This window comes from Amyelois transitella, chromosome W (assembly GCF_032362555.1).
Source record: "Amyelois transitella isolate CPQ chromosome W, ilAmyTran1.1, whole genome shotgun sequence".
NCBI lineage: Eukaryota > Metazoa > Arthropoda > Insecta > Lepidoptera > Pyralidae > Amyelois > Amyelois transitella.
In genome coordinates, this window is record NC_083536.1 from 7966614 (window position 1) to 7980900 (window position 14287).

At 37.3% G+C, this 14287-nt stretch overlaps 1 pseudogene; it reads right to left on the reverse strand.

Annotated features, from left to right (window-relative positions):
* Positions 1 to 7036: 7036 nt before the first annotated feature.
* LOC132904138 (uncharacterized) lies at positions 7037 to 11376 on the reverse strand (annotated as a pseudogene).
* Between the last annotated feature and the right edge of the window lie 2911 nt (positions 11377 to 14287).

Consider the following 14287-nt stretch of genomic DNA (forward strand, 5'->3'; position numbering starts at 1 on the left):
AAAAAAATTGTTCTACCTGTCAAGAAAAATTTGCCAAGCAAAACAACTACGTCTTTTGCTGGACTGCCAACGGAAAAGTATTCCTCCGAAAAGAACAAGGCGCAAAACACATCATTGTTCAGTCTGAACAGTTCCTATCTGATCTCCAAAGGCAATAATGACCATCAGTTATGCTCAATATCCGACGAATCTTGTCATTTTACTTAAACAATAAATATACTTTCCAATTAATATTAACTCTTGTTCGTATTTTAATTGTAACTCAATGTAAACTAGTTGTAATTCAGTTTATTTAAACAATCAATTAAACTAATATTAACATAGTCCTAGAAACGTGCACAGTTCATTCATTACCATACACACCACACAACACCGTGTGGTTCCCGGCACTATTACAGTGCCGTGTGGTTCCCGGCACTATTACAAAAAAGAATAGGACCACTCCATCTTTTTCCCATGGATGTCGTAAAAGGCGACTAAGGGATAGGCTTATAAACTTAGGATTCCTCTTTTAGGCGATGGGCTAGCAACCTGTCACTATTTGAATCTCGGTTCTATCATTGAGCCAAATAGCTGAACGTGGCCATTCAGTCTTTTCAAGACTGTTGGCTCTGTCTACCCCGCAGGGGATATAGACGTGACCATATGTATGTATGTATGTACCACACAAAACCACTCAGACTGCTACAATTTTATCACTTACATCACGTTGTTTGTTGCGATTGTCCTTACTGTTTCACCGTCATTGTATAATATATCCTTCATCAATGGCTACCTTACTGGAACTCAACTCAGAGTTGGATTCTTTTGACAGCTTTAATTCGCACTTATGCAAACCAGATCACAGTACCTCGGTCTTGGAAATCTCCTCTGAAAATTCTTTAACAGTCTTTCAACTAAATATCCGCTCAGTTAATCTAAACTTTGAACAACTGAGAGTCCTTCTAAATCAAATTAAAGTCTCTTGCGATGTCAAAGTGCTTACTGAGTGTTGGCTTCAAAAATGCCATAACATACCCTCTTTAGATGGATATAGGTATTATTCATCTACCAATCCCCCAAATCAAAATGCAGGAGTCATTATTTATGTCAAATCTTCCATACCTCATACTATAACTGAACCGAATTTAAAATACGCAGATTGTTTATCATGTACTATCGATAACAAAATTGCAACAGTAGGAATCTATAGATCTCCATACAGCTCTAAAAGATATCAGTTTGATTGCTTTCTTGACACTTTAAATACCTTTTTAAATACATTAAAATCATTCAATAATATTACGATAGTAGGCGATCTCAATATTGATATTAAACCCCACAACAATGATGACTATTCTAATGAATATTTAATCCTTAATGCTACACATGCCCTATCACCAACACATGTATTACTTACACGAGCCGATAAGTGCTATGACCATATCCTACTCAAATCAAAACTTCCCTCTACAACACTTGTTATAGACTCTCATATCACGGATCATAAACCCACTCTTCTAAATCTAATACTTAAAAATAGCTTTTGTTCCAATACTCGACGAAAAACCATTATTGATATGGCGTGCATACAAAGAGATATTTCACACACTGACTTTTCTCATATTGTACTAATTGAAGATGCTAATCTCGCAGCCGATACTCTCATCAAAATATTATCGAGCATTATAACTAAACACACTAAATCTACTATAGTTACTAGCACAAACAAAATACTTAAGCCTTGGATAACTCCAGGATTGTTACGTTGTATCAGGAATAGAGATCATCTTCATACAAAATCTAGGAAATCCCCAAATGACCAAATCATTAAAACAACATACAAACGATATCGTAACTTCTGCAATTCCCTTCTTAATAAACTTAAAAGATTATACGAAAAAAATGAGCTGCTTAAAAATAAAAACAACCTTAAAGCTACATGGAGTACCATTAAAAAAAATACTAATACTGAAACACTTCGACAACCTCCATCTGAGCTGCTCAAACTTGCTAATGACTAATGACACCAAGACCTCACTCAGTTTAGTTAATAAATATTTCGTCAACATCGGCAAAAGCCTTGCTAAGAGTATTCACCCCTCCAATTTTGATCTCACACCTTTTCTAAAAGAACACAGTTACAGAATCAATGGCCTTCTTCCTCACTGACGAAGCTGAAATTGATAGTATTATCATGAGTCTCCGCTCTGACACTGCAGTCGGCTGGGATAGAATTTCTTCATCTATTCTGAAATCCAAAATAGTCTGTTCCTAATTTCAGTGATCACTCACATTTGCAATATAGCTTTTCACACAGGCGTTTTCCCTATTGCCTTTAAAAAAGCCCTTCTCCACCCTATTTATAAAAGTGGTGATAAAAGCAACTTCGCCAATTATAGGCCCATCTCCGTTCTATCTACCCTGTCCAAAATACTTGAAAAACTCCTTAATAAGCGTCTTATTAAATTTTTGACAAAAATTTATTTTATCGGACCATCAGTATGGTTTTCGCACAAGTGTGTCCACTGAGGACGCCGTAGTAGATCTAGTAACACATTACTACGAAATTAGATCAAGGGCAAAGATGCTTAGGTATTTTCTTAGACTTTCAAAAGGCATTTGACACCGTAGATGTGCCTACACTCCTGTCTAAGCTCTATAATATTGGAGTTAGAGTCGTCACGCATGACATCCTTCGTGACTACCTCTCCAATCGCCGTCAGAGCGTCACAATCGACGGTCATTTTAGTGATGAAGAACCTATTGAGTATGGCGTACCCCAGGGATCAATCATAAACTAGGAATAAGGTGGGTCCGCACCTTATTCCTAGTTACCATCAACCAACTGTGTAACATTACCTTGCCAAATTGTAATATCTTCACATACGCGGATGATACTGCTCTAGTGATTCATGGCTCGGATTGGGCTGAGATCAAATTCAAAGCAGAACACAACTTATCGATTATAAATGCTTGGCTTTCACAAAACCTCTTAACGCTTAATCTGACCAAAACATGTCTTATTCCGTTTTCTATACGTGTCACTACACAACCACCTCCAAATTTTAAGATATATATTCACTCTAACTGCAGCCAGACTGATATATGCAGCTGTCTTCCTATTTCACAAGTGTCATTTACCAAATATCTTGGCGTTTATATCGATCGCAACATTAGTTGGCACAATCATATCGACGCACTTACTACAAGAGTAAGGCGTCTCATCCACATATTTAAAACCCTCAGACAGTCGGCCGATGCAGAAACCTTAAATCTAGTTTACTCCTCGCTATGTCTTTCAATTTTAACCTATTGTGTAACAGCTTGGGGATGTTTTTTTTTTTTTTATTATTTTATATTAGAAAGGGGTTTTGTCACGCAGTGACTATGTCACCCCCGTAAGGTTATCCAACAAAGGAAACATGGAAAATTCAAATAATTACATTCAGATAATTATGTCGTGACACAACTTAACAAGGCACTTAGCACAATCTGATAACGGATCAGCTAAAAGACTATTGCACCTACCCACTGCGTTGCCGCCACTGAGTCGCAATTCACGGCGGAGTGCCTCGTTGCGAACACATTCTATCAACACGTGTTGAACATCGTCTACCTTGTTACACTCTGGGCAATCAGGTGTGTCTGAGATGCCCATTAGGTATTTAAACTTGTTAGATGGGATATGACCACAACGAAGTCTCAACAGTGTTACAATGGTTACCCTATTTCCGTGATGATCATCGAACCATGGGTAAAGAGGAGGTTGACACTGGATAGTTTTGTACCAAATACCTTTATATCTAGACCGCTCATTGAAGTATTCGTGCCACAATCGTCTACAGTCAACTTTCGAAAGATTTAACGCTTCATTTTGGAGTGGCTTGCATTCATAACTGATGCCTTCACTAATGGCTTGTTTAGCTGCTAAATCTGCCTCCTCGTTACCCCTGATTCCGATGTGCGATGGAATCCACTGCAATATAACATTTTTACCTAAGTGTCGAAGCTTATTCATAGTCTCAAGAATTGTGTAGGCTATCGGGCATCCTCGACTATTCGAGGGGATCCGAGCCAAGTGTAACAAAGCGCTTTTAGAGTCAGTGAAAATAACAATTAGGGTACTTTGCAATGTTACTGCATATTGTAATGCCTCGGATATGGCAATCAATTCTGCGTGCATAATAGAAATATCACCAGAAATACAAATTTTAACTGATATGATCATATTTGAGTCATAAAATGCAGCTCCACATCCCATTTTATTCTTAGACCCGTCAGTATATAATTTGTAATATGAATTATAATGTCTATTTAAGTATTCACAGCAAGTATTACTAAGTTCCAATGCACTAACTTGCCTTTTAGCTTTTTCAAAGCCATCGATACTAACAATAATATTTTTGGATAGATCATAATAAGTAACCCAATACTCCAGATTATACATTGGCAAATTATCAAATGATTGTAGCTTAAAATACTTATATTTCCTGTATGTGTCTACGAGAAGTGGCAGCTTTTTCCGAGACCAGTATCTCCATTCACATAAACAATTCAGTTCATCGATTATTTCCAGAATAGTATTTTTGCTCAATGAAATAGATTTAAACCAAAACTTAGTTGCCAAAAAGCGCCTCCGAATAGATAGTGGTGGAAAACATAACTCGCTTTCCATGACATGCACTGGCGAAGTTCTAATAAAACCGCCAATCACTCTCATCGCTTGATTTTGTACTTTATCCAACTTATATAAATGGCTTTTGACACTGGTGTCATAGAGAAAGCTGCCATTATCCAGGCGACTTCGAATGATTGCTATGTATAAACGTCTAAGATACTTTGGGTGTATGCCCCATTTAGAACCAGCTAACACTTTGAATATGTTCAAAAATTTACAAGTTTTCTCATACGTATAATTTATATGTTTGCCCCATTTTAATCCTCTATCGAACCACATTCCTAAATATTTTACGCTATCTACTATTTCAATTTTGAACTCTTTAACCCTCAACGCTGTATCATCAGCCGAAAGGCATTTTCTCTGACCTCTCGAAAATATGCACATTTTCGTTTTTCACTTACACTTAATCCGATGTCATCTATCATATCATTAAACATATCCATAGCACGCTGAACAATGGAGACTGCTTCAGACACGTCTTTGTGGGTAGCATAAAGCACAAAATCATCGGCGTATTGTGAAACAAAAAGCAATCCAGATAATTCCTTACAAATACTTAAGGTAGCAGCATTGAATAAAAATGGAGATAATGGGTCACCTTGAGCTACTCCGGTACCAGTTGTACGAATAATTTTATTATTGTCTAATTCTATGAACAAACTACGGCCACTTAAAAACTGCTAAAGATAATTGCACACTGAAGCTCCAACTCTAACCTTATCCAATGAGAGCAGAAGGCAGGATATATCAACATTATTATAAGCATTATTTATATCGATGAAACATCCAACCGTTACTAAACCTTCGCTAAAACCAATTTGTATCCGTGACACTAACCTTGATAAATTGTCCATGCAAGATCTAGTTCTTCTAAATCCTATAGTCTCATCTGAAAATAATTTATTCTTTTCAAAATACCATTCTAATCTTCGTGTAATTATTGAATGAAATATCTTGCATGTACAGGATATCAAGGAAATAGGTCTCATACCTGATGAAGAACCACTGCTATCAGCGCCTGATTTTGGTATCGGGACAATTTTAATCTCTTTCCACTGTGATGGAACAAAACCTGTGTTTAGAAACCTATTGTATAAACACACTAGAATGCTTTTGGCTATATCAGGCAAGTGATTAATCATAGAATAGGAGATGTCATCCAACCCTGGGGCTGTGTCTGATTGTTTTAAGTTATTAGTAAGTTCTTGCACTGTTATTGGACTAGATAATAGCAGATTTTTTGAGTGGAACTTCGGAGGGGATGGAGTTACAAAATCTGAAGAAACATATCGTGTTTGAGCACTGTAACCTTTCAGCCATCTCATTTTGTTCCACATTTCAGTAGACGAGGACACACCATCCAGACTATCACACCAACCTCTCCAAGACTTACATTTATTACTCCTCATCACTGACTGGGCTGTTCGGATCTTAGTTTGTAGTAACTCGAGGTTATTTGGAGTGAGATTCCTACGGAAAATTGCTAGTGCACGACGTCTTTCTGCTACAGCTTTTGATATTTCTTCATTCCAGTAAGGCTTAGGTTTAAAATTTTGTGCACGTGCTGGATTGTTGCAGATTTTTATATAAGGAATTGATTCTTTAGCAGCGATAAGAACAATATTGGTAAACTCATCATACGCCGTCTGATTATCCTGAGGTAAATCAAAGTTCAAGAATAAACTTTCAATATTTTTTTTATATTTAATCCAGTAAGCTTTCTTTAGATTGAATTTCTTTTTATAATTTGGATTCGCCGAAATGTTGGTTCTCAATTTAATAGCCAAGTGATCACTTCCGAGATTTTCATTTAATACTTGCCAATCAAATCCTAGAGCTATATCTGTTGATATCAGGGATATATCCGGTGATGATCTTTGGACTAGACCATTGACTAGTTTAACTCTTGTGTTTGTGCCATTATTTAACGAACAGTAGTCATTTTCTAATATAGAATCATATATTTGTCCACCACGTGTATCTATTTTTGTAGACCAATTGGTATGATGAGCGTTAAAATCTCCTGCCACAATGGACCTCATTTCGCCTAATTTGAGAACCTCATTCCAATCCGATAACGTTGTACTTGTAGATGGCGAACAGTACACAGAAATTACGTTTTCTATATAATCACAATTATGTATTTTAACAAAAATTACCTCTATTGCCCTGTTACGTAGTTGAACATCGAATCGTTGTGCTTTAATTGATTTGTGTGTGAGTATAGCTACTTCTCCGAATCCATCATGATGGTCAGCTCGGAATATATGATATCCGGTAATATCGAAAGGACTGTTTGGTTCTAACCAGGTTTCACTCAATATAGCAATATGTATCTTTTCTTGACTAAGTAGGGCTTCAAGTTCTATTCGTTTAGGACGGACGCTCTGGCAATTCCATTGGAGTATGTTTATTGAGATACTTGGGTTGCTGTAGTCCATAATTGTTTTATGAAGTTACAACAAGGCTGATCAGCGATAAACTTCATAAAAATTGATAATAACCCTTCCATTATAATACCAACACACTCTTTCAATGTATCTTCCCATGACGCGTTACCTTTCTCGAAAATTTTGTTTTTAATTTTCTTAAACAGTTGACTCCAAGATATTTTTTCTTTATAGTTGTTGCGATTACCTTCTAGTATGCCATCTTCAGATTTAGTATCGCTTTCATTTGATTCGAAAACATCTTCTAAGTAGTCTTCCTTTCTATCTGTTGTTTTATTATTCCTCTTCTGTTTTATTTTCTGTCCGTTTAAAATCTTTTTTAAGTTTTGGTTCTTATTGGAGATATGTTTGATAGGAAATATAATACTAGGGGTGGAAGGAATGTTTCTAGATTCTTCAATTATGTCTTCTGATGTATCTTTTCCAATTACTTTATTAAGGTCTTGTGTTTGACCGCCATGATGAGCTGCAGATGGTGGAAACATCGTTAAGGCTTTTTTATATGAACAGTTAAATTCCGACATGATCTCCCTTATTCATTTTTCTTTTAAAAATACTGGACAAATCTTAGCCATAGCCATATGTCTTCCGGTGCAATTATTGCATTTAAATTCTGTTGTTTCACAATTAACATGACTTTTAGGGCAAATTACTTTTAGAGAAGGGCACATTTTAATCGTATGACCAAAACGCCAGCATCTGGAACACTGAGTAACAGGGAAGGTGTATGGGTGAACTTGGGCTCTAGTATCACATATATATACATATGAAGGTAAGAGGGAACCCTTGAAACATATCCTAACAGATTCACTCGTTTCCCATAGGCCATCATTCGTGTTTTTGCGTTTAACCCGGCGTCATTGTGGTAGAAAACAGATACGCGAACGTTGAGGTGGGTCAACATTACCCATATATTTAACTCATGGTATTTTTAAAATTATTAAGTGTTATTATTATTTCTGTTATTACTTTAGTCCTAAGGTATTTAAGTTACGTTAATAAAACATAATAATAATAATTAGGTAATGTTTTATTAGGTATAATCAACTCTTACATAAACTCTTAAAGATAGGAACAAAACAGAGATCTCTTGAATTTCAATGGCATTACTACACTAATATCCAGTCTTTTCGGTTACAAATGGCATTTTTATAAACTTAACTTTAATATCTTATGAACAAAAGTTAACAAAACTAATTAGAATCTTCATTGTAAATGCAATCACTACAGAAAGATACTATATGTTCAGGACAAATAAATTGAATAAAACACCGTGTGGTTCCCGGCAACACCGTGTGGTTCCCGGCACCAATACAAAAAAGAATAGGACCACTCCATCTCTTTCCCGTGGATGTCGTAAAAGGCGACTAAGGGATAGGCTTACAAACTTGAGATTCTTTTTTAGGCGATAGGCTAGCAACTTGTCACTATTCGAATCTCAATTCTATCTTAAAGCCAAATAGCTGAACGTGGCCTATCAGTCCGCTCAGGACTGTTGGCTCTGTCTACCCCGCAAGGGATATAGACGTGATTATATGTATGTATATGTATGTATGTACAAATAAATTTATGGCAAGCTTGACATGTGTGCTTTGTTTTGCGATCTTTTTTTGCAGGACACACTTGACATCTTTTACGGGAATTGGGTATCTTTGCAGGTGGCTCCTCTGATGATTCACCAACAAATTCCCTGATTCTTTTGCGCATTTCCCGAGGCAAGCGATTCACATTCTGGCGGATTTTCAAATGCTCACTGACTAGAGCAAGGCCTAAGTTTTTCACAAAAAAGCGTCGCTTCTCGTTTGGTGTGTTATTATTTATGCGATGTATTATAAGCCCATTAATTCCAGACATATTTAACATGGCATAAAAAATTGTATGTGGCCACCTTTTGGAGTTACGACACACATCATATGTGGCGCTTAGTTCGTCAGCGACATCAACCCCACATTTTGTTTTATTGTAATAGGTGTTGATTTCGGGCTTTCGCTTTTTTCACCACTTGCTTCGTCAATTTTATTGTCATGGTGAAGACTTGACATTAGCAATACCACCTTATTTTTTTTCGGTACATGAGATACGAGAGTGATATCTTTTTGGAAACCAAATCGAGATGAAAACACGTCAATGCCACGAGTTTTTGTAAATGCAGGAGGGATTTGTTTTTTGTTTTTACGCAGAGTACCCACCGCTGTCAACTTATGTTCTTTCAGCAAATGCTGGACCAGATCATAACTGGTGAACCAATTATCAAACGTAAGATTACGGTTTGATTTTGAAATTGGACCCACAATGCGATTCACAACATCAAATGGTTTATTACTAGCAGCAAACGGACCCGCAGGCTGTTTTCTGGGATATATTTCGAGATTCAAAATATAAAAATTCGTAGAATCTACTAATGCAATAATTTTGATGCCATATTTGGCAGGCTTCGATGGAATATACTGTCGAAATTTGCACCGGCCTCAAAAGGCTACAAGCATTTCATCAATAGTTAGGCACTCACCCGGCAAATAAGTTGTCTTACAATTTTCAACGAAAGCTTCAAAAAGTTCTCTGATGGGTGCTAGGTTATCTAACTGCTTCCTTTGCTCGCGGGTAGTGTCATCATCAAAGCACAGACAGCTCTGTATGAAGTAAAAACGTTGTTGAGACATCACTAGCCGAAATACTTCAACACCCGTGCCATCTGAAGCCCACAAGTCACTGAGATTCTGTCTTCCCGAGCGGTTAAGGCCAGCAATATATAAAAGACCAAGAAATGCTTTAAATTCCTCCATACTGCATTCTTTCATATAAGTATGTTTTGACAAATCTTCACAGGCTTCAATTTTACGTTTGATACGTACATTAGTGTATCTCAAAATGTTCTGTAACATCTCATTGCTGAAAAACAGGCCCCAGCATTCCAACTCGGAAGTAGCAAACTTTGCTCCTTGTGTTACACCTGGCAATTGAGTAATTATGTTATCTGCCCTTGTTCGCACATTTTGTCGAAAAGGTGTCTTGAGCCATACAGTGCCATCTTTGCCAAGATATCGTGACTGCGATACTGGGTGGTCTTGTTGCGTCGACGGCTCACGGTTTGGTCTAGCTTGTATTTCTTTTCTTCTTTCGGAGAGCGGGATATTGTCATCACTACTATCCGAACTATGGTCCGAACATTCTTGCTCTGTATCACTTGGTTCACTGCGAACACTAACATGATCCTCTTCATCGTCATTATCAGGTAAGTCGTCCTCCGTATCAGACTCCTCTAAAACTGCGATAATACGTTGATTTTCTCTCTTCTCTCGGTTCATTGTATTTTATAATAAGTACCTATTGACAAAATTTTTATTTTTAGCAAAATTCTAGGCAAAAACAAAAAAAATAAGTCAATAATACACAAAGAATCAATAAACAATAGTAAAAATCAATCAGTAAACAAAGGCGCATAATTGTTACGTCAATTGTGAGGACGGGTCATATTTACCTTTTTTCAAATTGCACGCGTGTAGCTCCCAGCGCGGTCGCCGCCGAACTGATTTCGCATTAAAAAGGTTTAGAGTGCCGTATTGGCTCCAGCTACTGCAAAGAACGGCAACGTCGTGCACGTACTTACCAAGTTATTATAAATTGTAAACAAGACGGGTTATTTTGACCCAACCTCAATGACCCCGGGTTAAGTCGTTTTATTCCTAATATCTCAGTCTCGCATCTTAACTCCTCACAAATTTCATCGTCGCCTTAATGTAAGTCGACATCTTTAATCACACCGTAAGACTGGTTTACTTCTAGGGTTCTTTGACATTTGAAGCCATTTTCGTTGAATAATTTCGATAGTAGAAATTCTTCAGCACTTTCCTCTTGGCTAAAATGAATTAACACCTTATATGCGTTAATGTATTTGACATTTATAACATTTTTAATATTATCAGCCTTCATCATTTTTGCCAATCCAAATTGTTTAGGTAGTTTTTCTGGACATGTCAAACAAATTTCAATTTTTTCCTCAGATTTACTCGTTAAATCATTTTCGTCGGTACTCACTGGTTTCTTGGCCTTTTTTCCTACTGTAGTCCAAACATCTTCGGTACTCATCACCCTGTTTCTCTTTGAAGGTCTTCCCGAACTCATTTCTACTAAGTTTTCCGTACTACTCCACCGGCTTACATTATGCAAATCCCCTGTCATCTCACATTCTCTGGTCTCAACAACGTCTTCACCATTTATCTCCTCGTCAGATAGTATAGCAAACGAATTCTCGTTGCTAGACATCATTGTCAGTAATAATTCAATTTACATTATCAACAAGCTGCGAACACGTAGGTACCTACGCACACAATGCACCGACAGCGCGCACCGATAATCACTTGCGTGATACAAAGTCACTCGACGCGTCCACCTGTGATCGGCGCCCGCGCGCAACTGAGCTTGGAGATGTGCTGCAAAAACTCATTTTGTTAGAGTTGAAAGGGCACAGGGGGCTGTGCTTAAAGTCATGTATTCCAAACCCATCCTATTTCCTACAAAACAACTATATACAAATGCCTCTGTGCTGACAGTGAGGCAGCTTTATTTGCTAAGAACCATTCTCCGCAAACATCCTAAAGTACCACTTCAAGACTCATCGAAAAGGAAAACCCTTAGAATATGTCCAATACCAAGTCACAGAACTACCTTCGCATCTCGACAATTTCATGTCTCCAGCTCTATAATTTACAACACGTTCAACAATAGTTTAAACATAAATAAACTAAATAAACATGAGATTAAAAGGAAACTTACCATTTGGTTATTACAATTAGACTATGATGACACAGAACATCTTCTTCCTAATAATAATTGACATACTAACATCAAACATCACTAGAACACATAACACAGACACACTTATTCATCACACTACCAATATCACACTTTGTCTCTCACACATCCTACCCCATTGTTAAACCTTTTACCTTTAACACTTAACCCTACTAGTTTGTTTATATAAGTAGTAACTAATAGAATAGCGGTCGAACACTGGATTCCAAAACACAGGCTTGCCTGTTTAGAAATCAGGGTTTATAAAATAATTTGTACTACATACTTATTTAGGGAAACTTTTGTATGCCTGTTATTTGGTTAAATGTTGTACAAATCCTTTAAGTAAATAAAGAATTTTATTATTATTATTTATTATTATTATTCTCTAATAATAATATTGATTACGTAGACTTAACTAACACGGTGCTTGATATAGCAATAATACGTAACCATAAGAAAGCTGGAATGTAGCCCAAATTCTAGTACATATACCTATGAGTACATACCTGAAAGCGTTTTTGTCTTTCAAACAAATTACAATTGATATAAAAGTGTTTACTCAGTAAGTGTGTAAACACCCTTAATTACTATGTATCTGCTTACTTTGCGTATTTCACTCGTTTGTACATAAGACCATTTTGTTGCTAAGAACTAAGTTGTGATGTTGTGTTGTGTGTGATAAATTATTAAGATTATAATGTCGGTCTGTTTATTTATAATTTAAAGTTTCTGCTATTATTGTTAACCAAAGTGAATTAGGAAGTGTGGTTGGTGCGTGATCTTACCCCGGGCTCACAGGGAGTTTATTTGCCACGGTACTTCCAGCCAATCATCAGTTAGGAATTAGGAAGTGTGGTCGGTGCGTGATCTCTTACCACGGGCTCGCAGAAAGTTACTTACCACGGTACTTTCAACCGATCATCAGTTAGGAATTAGGAAGTGTGGTCGGTGCGTGATCTTACCACGGGCTCGCAGGAAGTTGCTTACCACGGTGCTTCCAACCGATCATCACCTAGGAATTAGGAAATGTTATCGGTGCGTGATCTTACCAAGGGCTCGCAGGAAGTTACTTACCACGGTGCTTTCAAACGATCATCAGTTAGGAATTAGGAAGTGTGGTCGGTGCGTGATCTTACCACGGGCTCGCAGGAAGTTGCTTACCACGGTGCTTCCAACCGATCATCAGCTAGGAATTAGGAAGTGTTATCGGTGCGTGATCTTACCAAGGGCTCGCAGGAAGTTACTTACCACGGTGCTTCCAACCGGTGAACAGTTATGTGTAATAAGTGTGTTCGGTGTGTGATCTTTCCACGAGCTCGCGGGTGATTCTTATCAATTTTATAAAGGAGTCAGGTGAGTGCATTCGACTAATGTTTTGTGTTTAGAATGAATCGAATTTTGTGTCCCACTTTTGTGTCCCAGAATTCCCAATAAACATCTACTAATACGGATGGGCATACGTAATACTACTTGAAAGACAAAATTTTTTGCCACTTCAAAAATTCGACAACTGTGACGCAAAATTTTGTCCTTCAAAAGAAATTTTATCGGGTTTGGATTGGTGGATAAAAAACATCAATAGTACAAAAAACAAAAATAGGTACATTAACTTACGATCTAGAATTTTTTACGGATGCATCGTTAACCGGATGGAGTGCATACTGCAATAAAAATAGGGTGAACGGCAGCTGGAAAGATTGTGAAAAAGATTTCCACATTAACTATTTAGAACTTATGGCTATATTTCTTAGTTTAATATGCTTTGCCAAAGATTTACACGATTGTACTATATTATTGCGTGTGGACAATACGACAGCAATAAGCTATATAAACAGAATGGGGGAAATCTAATTTCCCCACCTAAATAACCTAGCTAAAATTATTTGGCATTGGTGTGAGAAACGAAACATCTGGCTCTTCGCTGCCTATATAAACACTAAAGACAATGTAGAAGCTGATGAAGAGTCACGCAGGGTTAACCCAGATATCGAATGGTCTCTTTCAGAAAACACCTTTCAAGAGATCCAACGGTTATTTGGAAAACCGGAAATAGATCTCTTCGCTTCTCACACTAATGCCAAGTGTGAAAGGTATGTTTCTTGGAAACAGGATCCAGATGATCTAGTTGTCGACGCGTTCACTATTGACTGGGGTCAATGGTTGTTTTACGCGTTTCCACCTTTCCCACTAATTCTTAAATGCTTACAAAAAATTGTAAATGACCATGCAGAAGGGGTTTTCGTTTTTCCATACTGGCCTTCACAGCCTTGGTTTCCTCTTTTGACGAGCATGCAAGATCGGATATTATATTTCTGGATTCCATTAACGCTCTTCCGTTCGCCTCTTCCAGGACACGCCAGCTGTTTTTCAAGGAGAATAC